The sequence below is a fragment of the Prionailurus viverrinus genome, chromosome B4 (assembly GCF_022837055.1).
Source record: "Prionailurus viverrinus isolate Anna chromosome B4, UM_Priviv_1.0, whole genome shotgun sequence".
Taxonomy (NCBI): Eukaryota; Metazoa; Chordata; class Mammalia; order Carnivora; family Felidae; genus Prionailurus; species Prionailurus viverrinus.
Genome location: NC_062567.1, coordinates 116,937,329 through 116,958,433, shown reverse-complemented (window position 1 = coordinate 116,958,433; position 21,105 = coordinate 116,937,329). Strand labels below are relative to the sequence as shown.

Genomic DNA, 21,105 nt, shown 5'->3' with positions numbered 1-21,105 from the left:
TGATTTGTTTTAAGTTTGACCCATGTAGTCTTTATGTATTAGTACCAACTGGGTATTTTCTGAAACTTTCTATTTCCTGGGTAAAGGAGGATCCTTCCTTAAAGAGCATTAGCTACTGTTGACTATGCCAACTTCAAAAACAAAATCACCTATCTGAGATCCTCCTATAATTTATGACATTTCTGCACACAGCACAGTTTTTTCAAAGAGGAAATTAATTACTCCTCTGCCTGCGTGTGAACACTCAGAGATAATCTAGCAAGATTTCTCCCTTAGGTCCCTCGTGAGATTCAAAGGCTAGTATTTCTTGTTGAATAGCCCAGATGTTTTTCCCATCACTCCGATTGGAAGGCATCCCTTTCAAGAAGTGTCCTATCCTTGAGAAAGTTGAATGAACTTGTATCTGGCCAGGTGAGAAAGGCCCCAAAGCAGAGAGAGGATAGATAAAAGGGTGGATGGGACGTGGTGAGCCACAGAGGGTCTGTGTGGATATGCTTGTTTTCCTCACGTGTACTGCTCACAGCAATCGAATGACTGATGTAGACATAGGCCAGGAGCCAGGAGCATATTAGACCTTTCTGAAATCCTGCCGCTCAATACAGCACTTTGGCTGCAGAGAAAGCAGAGAAAATAGGAGATGGCACTACAAGAAACTAATCAATAAGAAAAAAGAATTCTGGGATTGCAACTCTTTCGGTTGTGTTAATTGCAGTTTTTTGTTTGTTTCTCTTGAGAATGTTTCCTAGTCTAGAAATGCCAGAAATCGTGGAGAAATGAATGTGTACCTTTTAAAAATAGTCTCAAAGCTTTAACCTGTCAAAATATGAAATACTCTGTGATTTTGTTGTTGAACAGTTTTTTTTTTTTTTTAAAGTGCTTTTCTATCACTCAACCACTCGGTGTTTTTTTCTTATCCTTTCTTTTCTGGTCATTTGCTAGGATGATTTTTTAAATCCATTTGCTTTTTTAACAACCTGTCATGCTCTCCCCATGCCACATTTCTTCCCCGAGGCTATGTGCTTAGCCAATAAAGTTGGGTCTTCCTAAAGACTTGGATTAGAAGTTAAAATTTCGGTAGGCAAGCAGCTAGTTACACCTCCATCCAACCAGGAGCCTGGTCCCTGAGGTTCTTTCCCAGGACCTTTCTCCCAAGGGACTTGCGTTGCATGGGTAAGGCTCACCTAACCAAACAACACAAGTCTGTCTTCAGGCTTGCTAATTTACTAAAAGAAAGGAAAATGCAATTAAGAGAAAAATCACCAGGTCAGAAAATCTGTTCTCAGCAGAGACTCCACCAGAGTGATCTGGAATTCCAGTCATAGGCCAGAAACCTCAAGTTCTTGGTGGTTGCAATAATTCATAGGAGTGTTGCCCTCTTAAGATCTACTCAGTAGATGTTTGGAAGTGCTTTGCTTAACCTAGAAAACCAATGCTTACAGTTAAATTGAGATACATTTAATGTCCGTTCCACTATGAAATTTGTTCATTGGCAAATGATTTTCAAAAGTAACACTAGAGTGATGTTTAATTATCGGTGTTCAGGTTGAACTAGTATGAAAAATACCTGTCTTGGAATCCAATGGCTTTTAAATACTGTGGCTATTGTTTGCTTTTATTCTGATATAAGTAATATTCTGGCATCAAATTGTCTTAAATGAATATGTGAGAGATGGAATTGAGTTCAGTACTAATAACATTTTTTAAACCACTGAACATAATGATATAATCACATCTAGACAATGGGTTTCTGTCATGCTGAAAACATCACTTTTCTGGCCTACAGTTCTAAATTGGACTCATTAGCTCAGAAGCTCTGAAATGCTCCCATATTTCCCTGCCTCTAATAAATGAATGTCACACTCACATTTGTATAATAATAACTTAATGCCCATAGAGCTTTTAAATTTTCAAAGTACTTTCACATCTATTATCTCATTTGAGTACAAACGAAGTATCCTACACAATTGCTCATGTGCACATAGCATGTGGCTGATCAGCTTTTCAGTCCGAGTTCTGTAGTGAGTGAAAATAAAGTGAAACTATGGAAAGCCGATCAGAAGGGGGATAAATATTTCCAGTATTTAGGGCCTACTCGCCATCTTTAGAAATGTTCTCAAGTGATATTTATTTAGAAGTCAGAATACTCTGAAAATGAATAATAAAAGAGAGTAATGGGGCTAATCAAGTTAAGGGACCACAGTCTCTAAAATTACTAAGAAACAAGAAATTCCCAATGTGAAACTTCCTACCATTTATAGAAGGCCTTCATTTACAGAAAATACTTATGGAAAAATGAAACGATGCTTCTAGTTTCACAAAAATAAAAAGGACTCCTAAATAGTAAAAGAAATACATATCTTTGAACAAATTTTAGCTTGATATTAATGAGGAAAATCCATACTGTAGAAGTCGTTAAGGCTCTCATCTAAATAAAAACACCAGTATTTGGGGGCAGTTACCTTATCTGATGCACACAAACCTGAGAAACAGGCATTATCCACATTTTGAAGACAAGGAAACTGAGAAACCACATGACTTGTGTGGTCTGGGTCACATAGCCAGAAAGTAACTGAATCAGAACTCACCTAGGGCGTTATGTAAGGCACTGCAAAGGCTTGGTCTGAATTGCTCCTAAATCAGTACTGTTGATACCGTTGAAATGCCAGTGTTTCTTGATCCAAACAGTATCACTTAATAAGTATGACTAGACCAATTACTTCTTTTTTTTTTTTTTTCAACGTTTATTTATTTTTGGGACAGAGAGAGACAGAGCATGAATGGGGGAGGGGCAGAGAGAGAGGGAGACACAGAATCGGAAACAGGCTCCAGGCTGTGTCTGAGCCATCAGCCCAGAGCCTGACGCGGGGCTCGAACTCACGGACCGGGAGATCGTGACCTGGCTGAAGTCGGATGCTTAACCGACTGCGCCATCCAGGCGCCCCTAGACCAATTACTTCTTTATTTGAAAGCATTTAACATATTAGTTCTACAAATGTTCATTCTTTTGATACTGTTAAAAGAAGAGAAATGGAAAGGGAGTCAGATAGAAGCCCCGCCACAGCCAAATCCGTGCCTGGGATTCCATGTGCTTTATCTTATCTGATCCTCACAATGTCTGTCCTGTACTCGAGGAACCCTGGGTGGGTAAGAGCTGTGCCTCATGGCTTGAGTCAGCACTCAAGCTCTGTCTACCTGACTGTATCCTGGTTCTTCTATGGCTCTTGATACCTTGTGGTATCTGTTTTAAATGATATAAGTATTTTTTTAAGTTTATTTATTTTTAGAGAGACAGAGACAGTGTAAGTGGGATAGGGGCAAAGAGAGATGAGAATCCCAAGCTGCCAGCGCAAAGCCCAGTGCAGACCTCGAACTCATGAAACCACAAGATCATGCATGACCTGAGCCGAAACCATGAGTCAGACACTTATCTGACTGATATAAGCCCCTGAATGGTATAAATATTTTTAAATGACATAAAACATTTTCATAACAGTTCAACAAATACAAACTTATATGCTGTAATAGATTATACTTATGTGGGTATAGCAAGAAGAATGACGATAAAATCACTAGTAGTTTAGTGGAAACTTATTGAATTAGGTTTTAATGAATCATCATAAAACCCTTTAATGCAAAACTATAATGGTTATTTGTTGAGCCTTTTGGTGGAGACCCTCTCTGCACAGCTTGGTAGAACTCTGCCCTGTACACATGTTTGTGAAAGCTTTATATGTGGGTGGGGTTTACTGTGCATACAGAGAGGTCCTTGTTTGTGGTTTCTCCAAACAGTAGATGCTGTTTCCTTAGTGGCTTCTTCATTTGGAGTTCTGATTTGGTTTCTTTCTGGCTGTGTGACCTGTACCAAGTCATGTGGTTTCTCTGAACATCAGTTTTCTTTAAAATGTGGATAAATCCTGCCTCTGGGATTTGTGTGTATCAGATAAGATAAGTTATGTGAAAGCATATTTGTATGTATCAGGTAAGAAATTTATGTGTAAATACATAGATGATATGACTCTCAATTCAGATGTATCACCCGTGGGTCCCTGGTTCATCAAAGGGCCAGTTAATACCAAAGATATCAGAAAGGTAAATGCTCACTCAGATGGTTGTAGCATTCTATAAAGGCCATCTTTTTGTTCTAGTATTATCCATGCTTAGAATATATAATATACAATGGAATTGGAATTTTTCTCTTTATTATTTTAATTATATAAATATGAAGGCTCCCAAGAAGTGTCTTATGATGGAGAAGGGATCTGTGTAGTGATCACAAAGCCAGGAGAAGCAGAAGATAGATGGAATAATTCTCTACAAATTCAGGTTACAAAAGTAGGTAGCACTCCTTAATCCCCATCACCTGTTTAACCCATTCCCTCACCCCCCCCTTGTGATGAGCACTGGGTGTTGTATAGAAGTGTTGAATCACTATATTGTACACCTGACAGTAATATGTGAACTAGCTGGAATTTAAGTAAAAACTTTAAAAGAAAGTATGTAGCAAAGAATATCTTACAGTAATGGCATGTTATTATTTTAACATGGTGAGGTAAAAACATTAAGTGACAAAGAAGGGATTATTTTTCTCTTAAATGAAATTTACAACTTGCTTGAAATGTACAGTACACAAAATTAGCTAGAGAGGCATGAATATCTCAAAAAGCCATGAGGCAAATTCTTAGCCATCTTTGGGAAAGAAGGAAGATGGTAATTGATTCTATCATACTTTTCCCTGGGAGAGAAAGTCTATTGTTTCTAGAAATACTGCCCACTGCTCTGGCATTATGGGAATTTACAGAATCAGCCTTTAGAAAATAGCACAACTATGTTAAAGGAATAACATTTTACAGAGTGATTTTTCCCTAAAACTAACAAGTTTTCTTATTACTGTGTTAACATCAGATTTTTTTTTAATGCCCATAGGTTAATGGCTAGTTTTTAATTTAGATTCTTATCACCTAGCCGCTACTCAGAAAGGTTCAGCCTGTCCATGACTTCAGAATTTTCTTCCATGAAGGTCTAAAGAGCAACTCCTGATACTTAAGCACAGACAGATAACATATAACCAAAAAAAGAAGGTGAAAAATAAACTTGGTAGGCTCTTCCATCAGGAGCTTCCGACTTGACAGCTTGTCGAGTTGATAAGCTGACATACCAGCTTCAGAGATAACTTGGGATGTTGATGATATCTGTGCCCTGCTTCAAGCCAGGAATTCGAGACCACCAGCCATCTATTCCCAAAGGCATCACACCAAGCAAAAGTGGAAAACATTGCTTTCATAATTGGAATTTAAACCTGATGTGTGCACCCTTTGTTTATTAACGTGGACAGCTAATTGTCTCTTCTCAAAATATATACTGCTCTCCCTGTCACAACTTTGGGGTTAGAAATTCCAATGTGCTTAGTGTCTTTTGGGAAATACTGAAGTGTTACCGTCTATCCTATACCTCAATTAAAAAAAAAATAATGGGAAGAAGTGGGAAAAGCACTCAGATGGGTTTGTTTTCAGATTTTGGTACTCATCTTACAAGTCTGGATTCTTTCATTCTCTGTCAAGTCCATCAGTGAGGCAAATTAGACGACCAGGAATTTGTTCTGACAGACTCCAGTCAGACCTAAATAGCTCCGTTCATTTTGCTAGAGAAGCTTTGATGCCTCCACCTTCCCTCCATGTCCTGGTCCTTAACCAAAGGGAACGGTCCCAATTAAAAACAGACTATGGATTTTTTTTAAGAGAAAGATCGGTATAAAAGATCCTATTTTCAACTGAATAAATAAGAAATCTGACAATATATAAAAACCCTATTTCAGTGGAATTGACCTCGTGATATTTAGTGGTGCCTTAGGCTTGCTAACAGGGAGCAGCTTATTCACAAAGAGCCACACCAGGCTATTTTTCCACTTGTTAAATCTTTGGAATGTTTCTCATTATATTCAGTCCAGTTCTTGGGTCCACAGGTCAGAGTTTTGGCTTTTCTGATCTGACCTTGATAAATTTTCAAGGGTAGGAGAATCTTCTTATTCTCTCTCTCCCTCTTCCTTTTCTTTTTCCAATGTAAAAAAAAAAAATGAAGACAACATTTTTTAGAAATCTGGCTGATTATGCGGTCCTGTCTCAGTTAATTCCATTTGTATATGACTAAAGTAAAATTCCAGTAGGGACTCTTCTATGTACGTGCAACTAACAAAAATCCAACTCAAGGTGTCTTCAGTTAAAAAGGGCATGTGTTTGAATTATTTCACTGCCAAGTCCAAGTAGACCTGGGTCCAGATGCTCATATGAATGTCTTGCTCTTTGGCTCTTCGTGTCTCAGCTCTGCTTCCTCTGGATTGGCTCTTTTCCCAAACAGTCTTTCTCTGTATGAGGGAGTTTCAAATCCAATTCCTGTTCAACTGGAAACTATGAGAAAGAGGGCTTATCTTTCCAAGAGTTCCCCCCAAAGTCCCGTCATTGGGTCCCATTTGTTCAGATCAGCCTGTTTTGGATCATTTATCTGTCCAAAGCTAATCACAGAAGAAGGTGTGTGTGTGTGTGTGTGTGTGTGTGTGTGTGTGTGTGTGAGAGAGAGAGAGAGAGAGAGAGAGAGAGAGAGAGAGAGTTTGCCTGGAGGTGGTTTTAGCTCCACATGCACCACACAGATTGAGGGGTGGAAAAGGAGCCCCCTCCCATGGACAGAGTGCCATGACAGGAAATGGGAATGTCTTCTATGCAGGCAGAAATAGCAGTAGTAGGCACCTGAATAAACCCATTTTGACATTCTGAGAATGTCTGGCAGAAAAATTGTTTTATTACATAAGTATTGATTTCAGTGTTTCATACTAAACTTGATGAGATTTTTTTAAGTTTTTTTTAACATTTATTTATTTTTGAGACAGAGAGAGAGCATGAACAGGGAAGGGTCAGAGAAAGAGGGAGACACAGATCTGAAACAGGCTCCAGGCTCTAAGCTGTCAGCACAGAGCCTGACGTGGGGCTCGAACCCATGGACCGCGAGATCATGACCTGAGCCGAAGTCGGACGCTTAACCGACTGAGCCACCCAGGCGCCCCCGATGAGATTTTTAAAATACCAGATTTGGGGTTGCCTGGCTGGCTCAGTCAGTGGAGCATATGACTCTTTTTTTTTTTCAGTGTTTATTTATTTTTGAGAGAGAGACAGAGAGAGAATGAGCAAGGGAAAGGCAGAGAGAGAGAGAGGAAGACAGAGGATCTGAAGCAGGCTCTGTGCTGATAGAAAGCCTGATGCAGGGCTTGAACTCATGAACCGTGAGATCATGACCTGACCTGAAGTCCGATGTCCAAACGATTGAGCCACCCAGGCACCCAGAGCATGCAACTCTTGGTATCAGGATTGTGAGTTTGAGCTCCACATTGGGTGTAGGGATTTCAAAAAAAAATCTTTAGGGGAGGCTGAGTGGCTCTGTCAGTTAAGTGTCCAACTTCAGCTCAGGTCATGATCTCACAGTTCATGAGTTCAAGCCCCACATCATACTCTGTGCTGACAGCTCAGAGCCTGGAGCCTGCTTCAGATTCTCTGTCTCTTCTCTCTCTGCCCCCCTTCTCTCTCTCTCTCTCTCTCTCAAAAATAAGTAAATGTTAAAAAATAAAATAAATATATAAAAATAAAATCTTTAAATAAACAAATTGGATTTGAAGTCATGAGATCAGGGTTAAAAATCCCATCTCTGTTATCTATTACTTCTATAACCCTGAACAAGCCTCTTAGCCCTTCAAAGTCTTAGTTTTCTCTTCCTAAAATGAAATTAATGCCCATCTCACATTATTGTTGTGAGACATATAAGTAAAGTGGCAGCTGTCAAAGTATTTTATAAACTCTAAAGCTATATGTTGGGGTGGTTTTATTAGAAAGTATCATTATTTTGAGATAACTTCTACACTATGCTTTTTCAAAACAACTGGGAATAAATGCACTGTAGAGTAAAGCTCATAATATTTAACTTAGTTTTACAAAACTATTTCTATTTTCCAACTGCTAAGCCCAAACTGATACCCCTCCAATGATATGGAAACAACAGTGCTTAGTTCGAACAAGAAGTTCCTGTCTATGTTATAACCCAATTATTATTGGAGCCCTTTGGAAAGGATTTATGGATGATATCCCTATTTAAATACCTTTAAATACTTTATGAGTTAGCATATATTAAAATCTATCATTAGATTTTATATTTTAAAAAATTATTTTTCTTTTATAATGAAGTGTATGTTGACTGTGTAACAGCAAGCCTGACTCTTCTTTCACCATTTTAAAATTCACTATAATAAGCACTCTGTAAATACTTGTTGCCAGATTAATTTACACAAGGTTATAGGCACCACAAAGCCGCAGGTTTCTAGGACTCCAGATTAGACACATATTGGGATAGCTTCAAATCTTTTAGAGAGACTGTGTGGAACAGTAGCATGCCTCCTGCCTAGCTTAGATCTGGTAGTTAGCTCATCACTACTATCGTCAGAGGCAGTACCAATTAATACAACTTATAATGAGGAGACTGAGGCATGGAGAGCTTATGTTGCTTACCCAAGGCTTCATAGATTGTAAGAAGTACCGGTAGGATTTGGACCCAGTCAGGCTTCACAACCTGTGCTTTAACCACTGTGTTGATTAACACCCTGTGCCATCTTTAACCAAACTGAGTACCAGCAGACATAACACATTCCAAAGTTCTAGAACCCCAAATGGCTCTAGTCCAATATTTTGAATCCTTGACAAATTCTGTTAATAATATTTAATGTTTTATATAAATGCAAGGTTAGTAGAGAACTGAACCTCTAAGGGAGCATGGATAAACTTTGTAAAGAAAATCTTTCGCTCTTGACATACATTCTTTACAAATCAGGAGTAGCAAACAGTTGCTTCATGTAAACAGTTATAAAATGACATGACCACTTTTTTCTCTTTTTAATATTTGTATATTTATTTTGAGAGAGAGAGAGACCCATGTGCAAGCAGGGGAGAGGCAGAGAGAGAGAGGGAGAGAGAGAATCCCAAGAGGCTCCATGCTGTTAACACTGATCCTGACACAGGATCATGAGATCCTGAGATCATGACCTGAGCTGAAATCAAGAGTCAGACACTAAACCAACTGAACCACATGATGCCCTGACATGATAGGGTCTCTAATGAGGTTTGAATGCAGCATCACAAAAATTTGAAGTAACTTGTGTTAATGGCTAGAAGATTCTTCTGTACTTCTGTTAAAGAAAAACAGAGAAACTTAGAACGGGAAGGGGCCAGAAAATGTATCTAGTCTTATAACTTACTACAGCACCCCTCCTAATACATCCTTAATAGACAGCCACAAGTTTCTGCTTAAATTTGTCACTGGAAAGGTGGCCCCCACTTTGTGAAACAGCCCTATCAGCATCGTAAAATTTCTAACTGGTAGAACTTTTGCCTTATGTTGAATTGAAATAAGCCTTTCTAAAACTACTACATAGTTAGTGCTATCTTCAGAAAACATGAAGGATAAATCTGCTCCCTCTTGCTGAGAATAGCTAAGACTATAGACAATTTGATGTTTTCCCCTTACTCTATTAATCATATCTAGCGCCTTGCCAATATCATTCTGATAGTGGGATATGGGCCTCACAGCATCCTGATTCCCCAGCTCTGGGCACATCTGCTTCCTTGATGTTCATGCTCAACAGCATTAACATATCGTTAACTCCTACTGAGCTTTCCTTCATGAAAATTTCCCAGCCTTTACCAATGGCCACGAGCTGAGCCGTGCCTCTTTTCTCAGCCCTCGGTGGTGGTGGTGGTGATGGTGTGTGTGTAACCTTAATGCAGGACTTTACATTTACATTACTCCTTTCCAGCAAAAACAGTTTTATCAAGTTGTTTATCCAATAGTCCTAGAGTATCAATGTTTTGTAAAGCTTGGTCAACACTCAGTGTGTCAGTGATCCTTCCCAAGTTTGTAATGTGCTAATTTAAAAACCTTACCTCGAAAAAGTATGCCTTTCAAGTAATTTCTCCAATGTGTTGATTTCAGTGTTGAACAGGCAGAACTGAAGAAAAAAAATGCAGTCTTCTGCCAGGGACCTCTTGGATGGGCATCATTTAAGATAATCATTCAACTAGACCTCGTTTGTCCATATTTCGCATAAGGATAATATGAGGAGATAGTGGGGTCTCAACGTTGGTGAATGAATGGCTTTATCCAATACATCTTTGTTACCAGATGCAAGAAGCAGTGTTGAGCATCTAGTTAATAAAGGGGTTTAAATAAAGAAAATGACAGTGTCAGTTTACAAGAAAGGAGCATAATGTATAAAAAGATGTTACAGGCAAAGAACAGTATTACTCTGCAAAATCTAGTTCCTTTGCAGCATTTCCTGTTATGATAAAAAAGCTGATTGCTGCTTTTCTGAATGAGTTATTAATATTTCTGGTTTTTAGGTGTTTAGTTGTTCTGAAAGATGTATCAGTAATGGTGGCATCCAAAGTCTGAGGCAGAACAAATAGCCCATATTGCAATAAGCTGCATGATCCCACTTGACTTAAATTCCCTACAATATCCAGAGAAACTGGGACAATAAGATCTGGACTGTGCAGTGTTCCTTTTTTCTTGCCCTGCTTTATTTTTTTTTGAAGAGATATCATAAATAATTGTGTATTGTCATTTAGGGCTACAACAGTCATATTAGGGAATGCGGGTTATACATTATCTCTACGAATGAATAACAGAAATCATAAAGCCTATAGTTCTCTCCTACTCTGGTAGCTGAGGGCTGATTTTATGTGCTGTCAGTAGCAGAATCAGTTAACAAGGAAGGAAGGGAGGGAGAAAGGAAGGTAGGAGGGGAGGGAAAGAGAGAAACCTGTAAATTTGGGCAAGCAATAGGAATTTATAATCGGAATCTCTATCGTACCAATGGACTTTTGATGGGACCAAAAATGGCATTTAGTCCTTCCCACTTTTGCTAGATGGATTAATGCTGACACCAGCAATAGTGGGTCTCACACTGAGAACAACTGTTGGCCTGACTTTTCACTTCCAGCAGGTGATCTGTCCAAGAATTTCCCTGTGGACACAGGGGAAGGTCATGGTCATGAAGGTTTGATAGGACTGCTCTTCAGAAAGGTGGAGAAATGACAGGAAGCAGGATTTTCTCGAGTCCAGCGTCCCCTGCAAATGAAACAGTCCATCTGAAAACTTTTAGAACAAGCGTCGGTGGCAAATAAATAGCAAAACAAAACAAAAAAACTTGAACTTGAGACATTCAAGTATAGTTGAAAAAGAAGAATCACATACAGTTGAGGGCCATGTGCATGGGGCAGAGGAGCACCTTTTCTGTATCAACAGCAGAGGGACAGAAGTGATCCGAGGCTGCCTCACGGCCTCTGGACAACTCTGGAGAGACAGAGGGTTCCAGTTTTCTGATTTCCAGGCAGCGTTCCGTTAGTGCCCCTGGAGGAAGGGGCTGCAGGGCTGTCACTGCTGGAAGAAAAGACAGAGGTGTTTGGTGCATTAATCCTTGCCTGAACTGAGTCCCTTTGACTCCATCTTTTGATGGATCTCATTTTAGTCTCTGCTCAAGGAGCCGCCAAGTCCGCTGGCTGTTGCCCTAGCCTTCCTTTGTTAGGGTGCCCTTTTTTCTTTTGCCTTTGAAGTTGTTTTGTTCAGTCTTCAAGTTTGTTTTTGTTTTATTTTAGAAGTGCTGGCATCCAAGAGAAGGAATGGGCTTCATTATACCTTTAGCTTTCACCCTGAACCTTTCTTATTTCTTGTTGGATTCTTTCTGGTCAATTTCTGAACAACCCGAAGTGTGAAAGAATTATGACAAAAGTAAGGGAGAAACCGAGAAAAAAATGATTTTCTTTTTCAGGGCTAGAACAAGGCAGGAAATTTCATCTCTGGTAGAATCTGACCAGAGGGCTCTATTCACACACTTTTTTTTATTATTATTAAACTAACTACACAGTGTTGGCAGGTTTTCAGAGCCTAATTGGTGTTGGTGGGTAGACGGAGCTACTGTCAGCTTGCTCCATTCCAAGACCCACCATCAGCCTCTGAATCCCAGTTTACTACGGGTCCTGACAGTGGAAAAGGGATTGTGTCTGTAACAGTCGGCATTCCATAAACAGTGACAAAAAGCAGAACCGTTTCCTACTTACTTTGTGACCCATGCCTTGCGCTCAGAAGATGCAGTAGCTATATCCTGGAATGATGTCAGGGTGCCAGGGAGACAGATTCCTATGCTGTAAACTTTTTTTAAACGTTCAACTTCCGCTTGAAAGAATAATCTGTTTACAGTGTGGGAAACATAGACTTAATTTGGATATAATATGCCAGATGCTCAGGGAAGTCTTCTCTGAGAAGGTGACATTGGAGTAGAGCCTGCGGGAGATAAGGGAGCTAGTCCCACAGTAGCTGGAGGAAGAACATCTCAGGCAGAAGGGGAGACACATTCAAAGGCTTGAAGCAGGAGTGTGCTTTGCTGTCCAGAACCAGCAAGAAGAATAGTAGGAGTGGAGGGTGGAAAGATGAAGCGGAGATGGGTGGCAGAGGACGGAGATGCTTGCAGGCCATCGTTAGGACTCTGGATTTTCCTGTGAGTTAAATGGAGCAGAGCAGCACAATGCAGCTTTCATTTCAAACAGGTCATGGTGGCTGTTGTATTGAGAGTAAGCACTAAGGAGGCAAGGGTGAAAGCAGTGAGACCAGTTTGCAAGCTCATGGAATAATCCAAGTGAGAAAAGGTAGTGGCTTGGATCAGGCAGTGATAGGATGAGAAGGCTGTAGAAGTGGATTCAACAGGATTTGCTCCTGGATGGGAAATGTGAGCAAAAGGATGATTCCCACTGGAAGAAGGGATTTGCCATTTGCTAAGACAAGAAGGCTTAAAAAAGAAGGTGAGGTAAGCAGGAGCTTGGTTTGGACATTTAAGGTTAAGATGCCTATTAATCATCAAAGTAGAGGTGCCAAGAAGGCAACTGGGTGTCTGAGTCTGGAGCTCAGGAGAAAGGTGGACTCAAGTGAGGACAGGAAAAGGGAACATGGAGACGGCATAGGCACCTCTTGGGGTGTTGTGCTTCTTAAAGAAGAGCAGAAATTGAGTAGGTGATCAAGGGAAGGAGTCTGTTGGCTTTTAGTAGAAGATGTTATAGCACTGTTTGAGAATGCTCCGGTAAAGAGGGGGGAAATAGATGAGGAAGAAGAGAGAATATACTGTAAACTACTGGATTGCTACCAGTTGAGCAGAAAAGAAGTCCACCTTTAGGAAGAAAACCTTGAAGAGGGAGAATGTGCTTTCCATTTTGTCAGTATATTTGAATGCAAGTGTGTTGTATTTTCTGAACTGAATTCCTGGTAACCTGAGATACAGGACGGTGACAAGAATGAGTGAGCTGTGTGTTGTATTTTAAGAAAACATTTCCAGAGTGAGGAGAGAGGTCTACACTAATGATAAAATTATATACCTTCACTTCATCAAGGAAATCAACATTAAATTATTAATTATATCTCAGTTATAAGACTACTACACATCTTTCCTTAATCCCCATTTATTTGGATATCATGGTAATTCAGGTTCAGATAAGCTAAGTTAGCCTGAGAAATAAGCAAATGAACTTGCAGAGGGATGTTTAACGTCCTTTTATAGAATTGTATAAGCTGGCCTTTAACATAGAGGTGTACTAATTACAAATGTTCCTTCTGTCTTCAACGAAGTGAGCAGCCCTTTGTCAGCTTTTATCAGGAAAGATGAGAAGTGTTCTAATAAAAAGTCTGCAAGGTTAATTTCTGGTGCCTCTTACCAGAAATACGTCAGCAGTGACGTCGTTGACGGAAGGCACAAGTGTCAACAACAAAGCGGACCAATTACAAATGATAACGAACAGCAGTAATTAATGTTCCTGTAGTGGTTTACTATTTGCCAAGAAACTTTTGAACACATTCTATGATTCCACTGATTCAGTAAATACATCTGACGGCCTTCTACTTTCCAGGTCCTAGAAATTTAGCTGTGAAAAAGTTCCGTCTCTCATGAAGCTTAACGAATTACAGAACAACCTGATGAAATAAGTGGGTCAAATACTATTATTGTTCTTCACAGATGAAGACATTCTAACGCTTAATCGAAGCTTAGATTTAAGTTACTACTGTTCTAGGAATTTGGGCCCTAGATGAAATCTTATCACCAGTATTTTCTTTCTCAGAATTGTTCAAAACTCAGCACTTCAGTACAAGTTGTACCCCGAAATATTATCTTCATCAATGTAGTGAAATTCTGTGGTGGAAACTCTTTTGCATTTAAAAAAAATCATTCTGGCACTCAGTCTAATAACCATTGTGTCTAGAAGAAGAGCCATTTTATATTATGAAGACACCAGTTACAGCTGATCCCCCTGAAGTAACTGCTCTTTGAGCCTGATGAATTATTTATTGCCAACAGAATTACTGCGGTATCTGAAATTATCAGCTTTTTCTTCAACAACCTCCATAACTAAAACTCAATTAACTGCATCTACTTTCAACTCTTTTTTAAAAGTCTGACTTTTTACCATTTGCATTGAGTCAATTAATTGTTGGAAATTATAGAAGTTCTATTTTTTCTAAGTTTAAGACATAGCTTATACATGAAAATAGTTATTGTAACGTCTTTAAAATGTATATAAACCATATACAAAGTCTCTTCAGTGTATGTGACTAGAGGTAGGTTTTTTTTCTTCATTGAAAAAAATTTTATATGGATTTCTAAAAATAAAATAAGTGATGCATGAGATGGTCTCTTCCCTCCTTAACTGTGGTAACTTTCTGGGACTGTTGGAAGATGATATTCGTGTAACAAGATGTTAAGTGGGAAATTTCATGTAGGTACTAAGTACCAAACATTCTCAAGAGAAAGCTGCTGAGAATGGAGCCAGATACCTTGTTCAGGATTGACCAAGAGGTAGTGAGTCCTGCCCTGCCCAGTCAGCTACCTGTCTGCACAGGCAGAAGATTGGTGTTGGGAAGGGCTGAGAACTGTCTGAGCCATTGAGGAGAGCATGTGGCAGAGGAGAGAGGTGTCCCCGTGCCCTCTAAGCCTAGTGAGAAGAGCTCTAAGAGGAAGGTCTATCCAGAGTGGGGGAACCTACCAGAAGGGGAAACTGGCATCTCTTTCCACAGTTGGAATTCTGACAAGCAGATACACCAGCCTGAGCTGAAGAAGAGGGAACTGGAGGGACATCTCCTGGCAGAGAGGGGAGTGGTCACAGAGCAAGCCCGTCCTGAGGAGGTTGGGTTATACCCTGTCCCCTGCGTCCCATCCAAGGGGCCAGCATGGACGCTAGGAGGGCTGAGCAGAGGTTAGAGGAAGTCAAGCTGGGGACGTATTTCTCACATCAGGAACTGTGCAGTGGGGACCCACTCCCCTTCCTCAGCAGAGCCCTCCAAAGATCTCACAGGGGTACACAGCAGAACCTGTGTGGGGGTGGGGCAGGGTGGGTGCACCAGCTACACAAGGATGTCACCTGGAGAAGCACCAGCTACACAAGTGTCACCTGGAGAAGCAGTGCAGCTGACGGAGAATCTAGCCATAGCCAGATAAGAAAAGAGGCCCTTGTCCTTGTCCTGTGCTCTCCTCCCCAACACAGGGCATGAAGGAGGTAGAGCTTGGGTCCTGGGTTTCCAGGATTGACCATTCCACCCCACTCCTCCCTGCTCCTACAGGAAGAACAAAGGAGAAGAGGACCAAGTACAAATCAAATCTCTTTTAGCCACCATGGTTTTTTAAGCCTCAAGACTGGCCTGTGGTAAGGGAAGGCAAAGTTCGAATCAGATGATACTGGAGTTGCACACAAAATGGATTCTTAGTGACTCACAGTGACCAGGAAGTTAGGAGATCTGCCCAAAATGTCAAGTGGCCTGATGCCCATCAGGGAGGGGAGACTGGGCTGGCCCATTTGGGAATAAGGATTGGAAAACAATAAAACATTCAGGTTATTTGAACTCCAATGGAGTTGAGACTCTTCGCTGAACTGGTTACGTTTGCAGACACTTGTTCCAGGATCAGTAAAACAATACATATCTCCATATAACTGGAGACTCCCTTTGCCTTCCTTGGCTTCCTGTGAAGTCAGTACCAAGCTGGCACTCCTTCCCAGCCATCCCCACAGGCTGACTTGTGACCCTCCCCTGTGTGACCTGAGCAAGCCACTTACCCTCTCTGAATGTCAGTTCAGCGCCTTCATCTGGCAGATGACAAAAGGTCCCTGGGTTACTTCAGAGACTAAAAGTCTCTGAAAGTTGTAAAAGAATTAGCTCAGAACTGTGGATGATAGTACTGAAAAGGTCAAGGATATCCTAGAAGTATGTTTTATGCCAGTTAAGATGGCAGTCCCACCAAAGCATGGAGTTAGTATATTTAAATCAGATGGCAGCTATTGTAGATGAGGCTGGGAGGTTAATGGGCAACACTTAGCTTGCTAGAGTTTTAATTTTTGAAAGGTAGGAAGAGGAAGATCCCCTGTGGAGGAAATAGCATGGAGTTGAGAGAGGGAGCTGAGAGTAGCAAACCTGGTTAAACCACTTAAAGTGGGAGGTGGTTGAAGTTGCCTTTGGTCAGGCCCCCAGGGATCTTACTTCCTTAAGGAAATGCCAGTTACCTAACAATCCGTCCCCAGCAAGTCATCCAGATGACAGAAGGGATGGAAAGCAAAGATGTTTGTGTGTGGGTGGGACATGCCACTGTAACTGGACAGAGAGATGTTAAATTTCTGGTGAGCATTTTTGGGAGGGTGGAGGTAGGGAAGACATTTAGCCAGGGATAAGTTTCTTTTCCATAATTCATTTGCTGATGCGATTGTTCTTTGCCGGGCTTCTAAACCATATTGTGGTTATGTTCTTATCTCCTTCCTGCATGATCTTTGTACGGCCTGCTTGTGAATTCTGGGGATGTTCACAGTGCTTACTGAGTAAGTTTAGGCATGCTGCCATTTTCTGTGATTCAATTTCATGGTGTCTTTTAGAATGATGGAATTCAGGAAAAGAACTCTATAAAGATCAAGCCAGGAGTCTCTTCGCTTTATTTGGTGGTTCTGCTGTAATTCCCGGGAGGGGACTTAGTTTGGCATTTGGTTCTAAGCAAACATTATTGCCTTTTAATAATTGTTAATTATTTAATTGTTAATGGTGTGGTGGAGAGTTGAGATCACGGAGCTGACTCATTAGGCTCCCCAGTGCTGTTCACCAAAGCGTTTGCTTCAGTAACAGACCCCGGCTTCCTGGCCCCAACCCCTCCCTGCTCTAATCTCCTTCCTGCCTCCCCCACCACACACACTTCCACTGCTGAGTGGCAGACTGATGCTTCTTTCCATGTCAACCGCAGTTTTGCCCTTGAGAACTCCGGAGGGAGAAGGATCTTCTAGGTTTATCAAGTGGAGCAATGACTAAGTCAGGAAAGTCATTTTATTGCATTGTTTGCTTTTGGTCATTGAAGATAAGAAAATAAAAACATTTATTCTGCGTTAAAGGCTTTTTTCCCATCTTGAACTTCATGAAACTATTTATCCTCTGAAATGAATGATGTGAAGAGGGAAGATATTTCCGTTCTCTTTGGCAAATGTAAAACAGTTTGCTTTTTCCAAGATGTGCATTTATTGGTAATCTCCCTTGATATAAAACTAATGCATAAGTGTTTTTTTTTCTTACCCCCCCCCCCTTCAGCCAACCCAAAATGCCTTTAAGCAAAAGAATGACTTGGAAGCCAATTATTAAACCTGGGCATCCTAAAACATTTTTTGAGTTTGTGTGTGCGCGTGCACGTGTGTGTGTGTATGTGCGTGAGTCAGTGTTTAAGAAATGTGATTCTTTGCTTTTTATTATGTTCCTCCTTCCTTTCCTTGATTCTACCATGGTAGCTGCCATGTTCTAAATATTGACAAGATGAGATAGTTTTCTGTTTATATCAGCAGTCGTCTGTCTGTGAGATATGGACGAATCAGAACGCTGGATTTCCTTTCTCAGCCATCCATCAGGTTCATAATGTAAGGTTACAAATGGTTATTTTCTTTCCTGAACTTGCGCTCTGTAATGTGTTGCAAAGTGTTGTCAATAGCTACAGGTACTGTGTCCTGGGCAATGCAGAAAATTCGTGATGTCTAATGACTCCTGAGATCTTGTCTATTATATTTCATTCACTGTGCCTTGTGACTAGTTGACGTGCAAACATTGTCCTAAAATGAGAAACATACTTGGTTTTAAAGTCTGCAGTTAAAATCTGTCCCATGTGAGTTTTGACTTTCATCCCAGGTGTCTGTGTTAATTTGCTTTTACAGGAAGAAGGAAAAGGGTAAATTGATATATATTTATATATATATACACACACACATGTATATATCGGTGTTACTCTTCTTCATCTTGTACTTCCCCATGTCCATGGGCTATTCAACCCATTGTGTCTAACAGTTCTCAAAGGTTCGTGTGCTTTACTTGTGAGAAATATTGGAGTATGATTTGCATGATATTCTGTATACATTTTATGCAAGTGTGGGAGTAGTATAGCCAGGAGCTGCACTGTTACGGCTACAAAGTGGTTCTCAGCCTTTTTCCATTTGACGATTCTGAATTGATCTTTGGAAAGTGTTGAAATCATGACCCATTTTACACTGAGCCACCTAATATTCAAATATTCACATTTTACCTTTGCATACTTTAAAAAAAATCACTTTTTGTTTGGAAAGTAGACATTTTCATGTTTGGTCTTTTCTGCTTTGTATTTTAAAATACAATCCTGTTTTCACATCCTGTTGAATAAATTTTTGCCATTGGATAGCCTGCTGTCTGAGCTGTCTGAGAGGTTGAGACATTTGGTTGAGAATCACTAAGCAGAGCTCTCGGGGTGGCATGTGAGGGCCCTTTTAGGGGAGCCACATCAGGCACACCCCTCCTGTGCATGGGACTTCTGGCTCTTGGGATCTTGGGGTCTCTACATTGCCTGGTACTGATGCTTCAGTGAACCAGTGGTCCCTCCCGAACCCGTAAATGCTAACCAGTGCTTTTTCATGTTCAGAAGTGGCCATCTCTGCTCTTTATCATCAAAAGGAACAAATTTAGTATAACCAACTGCATTTGACCAAACTAGCATTCTTTATTCCTGAAGATTTTTAAAACAACTGTTGTGGCATCCTCCTTTTATGTGTGTGTGAATGTTTGTAGGAGGCCTTTCTTTACATTCACATCCAAATATATGTATACATATTTATAAGCATAGAGCTCTATGTAACATTCTTCAGAGCCTTAGAGATGACAGAAAATACATGTAATCATGTATAACTTATGAATGTTTGGGTAGCCCATCTCTGATATTTGTCAGAATTATTGAAAGTGAAACCTTAAAATAACAGTTGTCATTTAAAATCATTTTAGTTTTTCATTAAGTGTTCTGAAGAAATAGAGAATAATGTTTGTTAATATTCAGAACTAAATTTATAAGCAGGTAGGTGGAAACAGTTCCTAGTATAAAAGATTTAAAAGCTTCTATTTAAAAAAATCAATTAAATCCTAATTTAAAAAAAAATTTTTAAAGAATAATACAAGGCTTGGAAAATACTGTACCTTTCTGTTCATGTTAGGAATCTAGGTGATAATAATCTAAGTCGTAAGTATTTACTGACATCTTTAGGAAATTTTTTTATCAAGAAGAGAATGAGGATATCGACAGTGTTTCCCTTTGTATGCACGGAGCATATAGAATATGGAGTTTCTTCAGTTTCCAGTTTGCAGGGAGAAAGCTACACACTATGATATTTTAGCATTTGCCTTATGAATCTGGTGCATATGAACTAAAAGTCATACGGTTTTACCATCTTTTGAAATAAGGCAAAGTTTAAAAGCTGCATTTTAGACTCTGCCATCCAATAAAAATCTATCGGTAGACTTCTGTGAGTTTTTTTCTATGGTATATATACTACTTAGTATATATAGATACTAAATTCAGTTAGTGGTTTTATACCTTTCAGCTGGTGGTATGAAAGACATTTAAGTATGGCCTACCTGTCCTTCAAACTCGGCCAGACTATGCACTTTTGGTTCGCAGTTGGTAAATACCCGTTCAACAGAATCAATTTTCCGTTTAAAGCTCTAATCTCAAATTATGTTTTTCCTTTATCTTCAAAGGTTAGTTGAGCTCAAAAGGACACTTAATGATGTTAATTTTCCTTTGTTTTGTTGGTAATATCCTATACATACATATGTACATAGGCACATACATATCAAGTAAATGAGGTTTTAAGCCATGACCAAATACTTGGAATATTAAGATCATTCAATACATGAACATAAAGGAAAGGTGTAAGTATTTTCAGCTCAAAAAAGTAGCCTGAAGACATCTAGTAAGAGTGCCTTGAATCATTTCTCTTCTGTAATTGCTGACGCCTTTAAAGGAGTACTGTCAGTCAGTAACAGTTTAAGATGGAATTTTACCCCAACCTTTCCCTCTTGTATTTTTTTATTCTATTTAAATATTGCTGCGTCATTGTTACCTGTGTTCAGATCTGTTCGTTGAGGATAAGGTTTGATTATGTAAGTTTTGATTATAAACCATTTTTTGAGGCAAAACATCTGTTTGATTTTTTTTTCATATTAAACGTTTTTTAAAAACTGGGAAATTATTAAATTAATTTTATTAATTTACCTGAAGAAATACAGGTTCCATCTTGATATGAGTATACTATTTGGCAAGACCTGACAATGGGCCTCACAGTGTAGAATTATTTTATAGCTAAGGAAGAAACCCTAATTTGCTTTTTGGTTTCTTTTGCTATTCCATACAATATACTGCCCTACTCAGTTCCTCCCTAGCTCATTCCTGCTGCAGTCCAGCCTCCGAGGTGGGTGAGCCCAAAGGCACCCTTGTTCTCTGGACCCTTGTACTGTCAGCTGACCAGTTGAAGCTGGAACAAACCCAAAGGCCAAGGCCATTCCTGCCCTTTGTAGTAATGTGTCACCAAGTCTGTCCATTCTCATAAAATTAACTCCAAAGAGAAGAATCAACACCTATAAATTGAGTCTCATAAATATTCTTTGATCCAAGGTTAAAAACAATAATAATAAGTTGATGAATTTCCAGGAAGAAAATAAATTTATTTTTTTATA

The 21,105-nt window shown here is 39.7% G+C and overlaps 1 protein-coding gene across 4 annotated transcripts in view; it reads left to right on the top strand.

Moving 5' to 3' along the window:
- The window catches only part of ANKS1B (ankyrin repeat and sterile alpha motif domain containing 1B), a 1,101,801-nt gene that overhangs the window by 1,020,338 nt on the left and 60,358 nt on the right, over positions 1 to 21,105 (top strand). The window contains exon 1 of one of the 4 annotated variants that reach the window (XM_047867385.1): positions 16,666 to 16,730. The exons of the other annotated variants lie outside the window; for them this stretch is intronic. The gene's annotated coding sequence lies outside the window, so the exon portion shown is untranslated. Of the gene's footprint in view, positions 1 to 16,665; positions 16,731 to 21,105 lie in introns of those variants that run through there. 4 annotated transcript variants of the gene reach the window in all.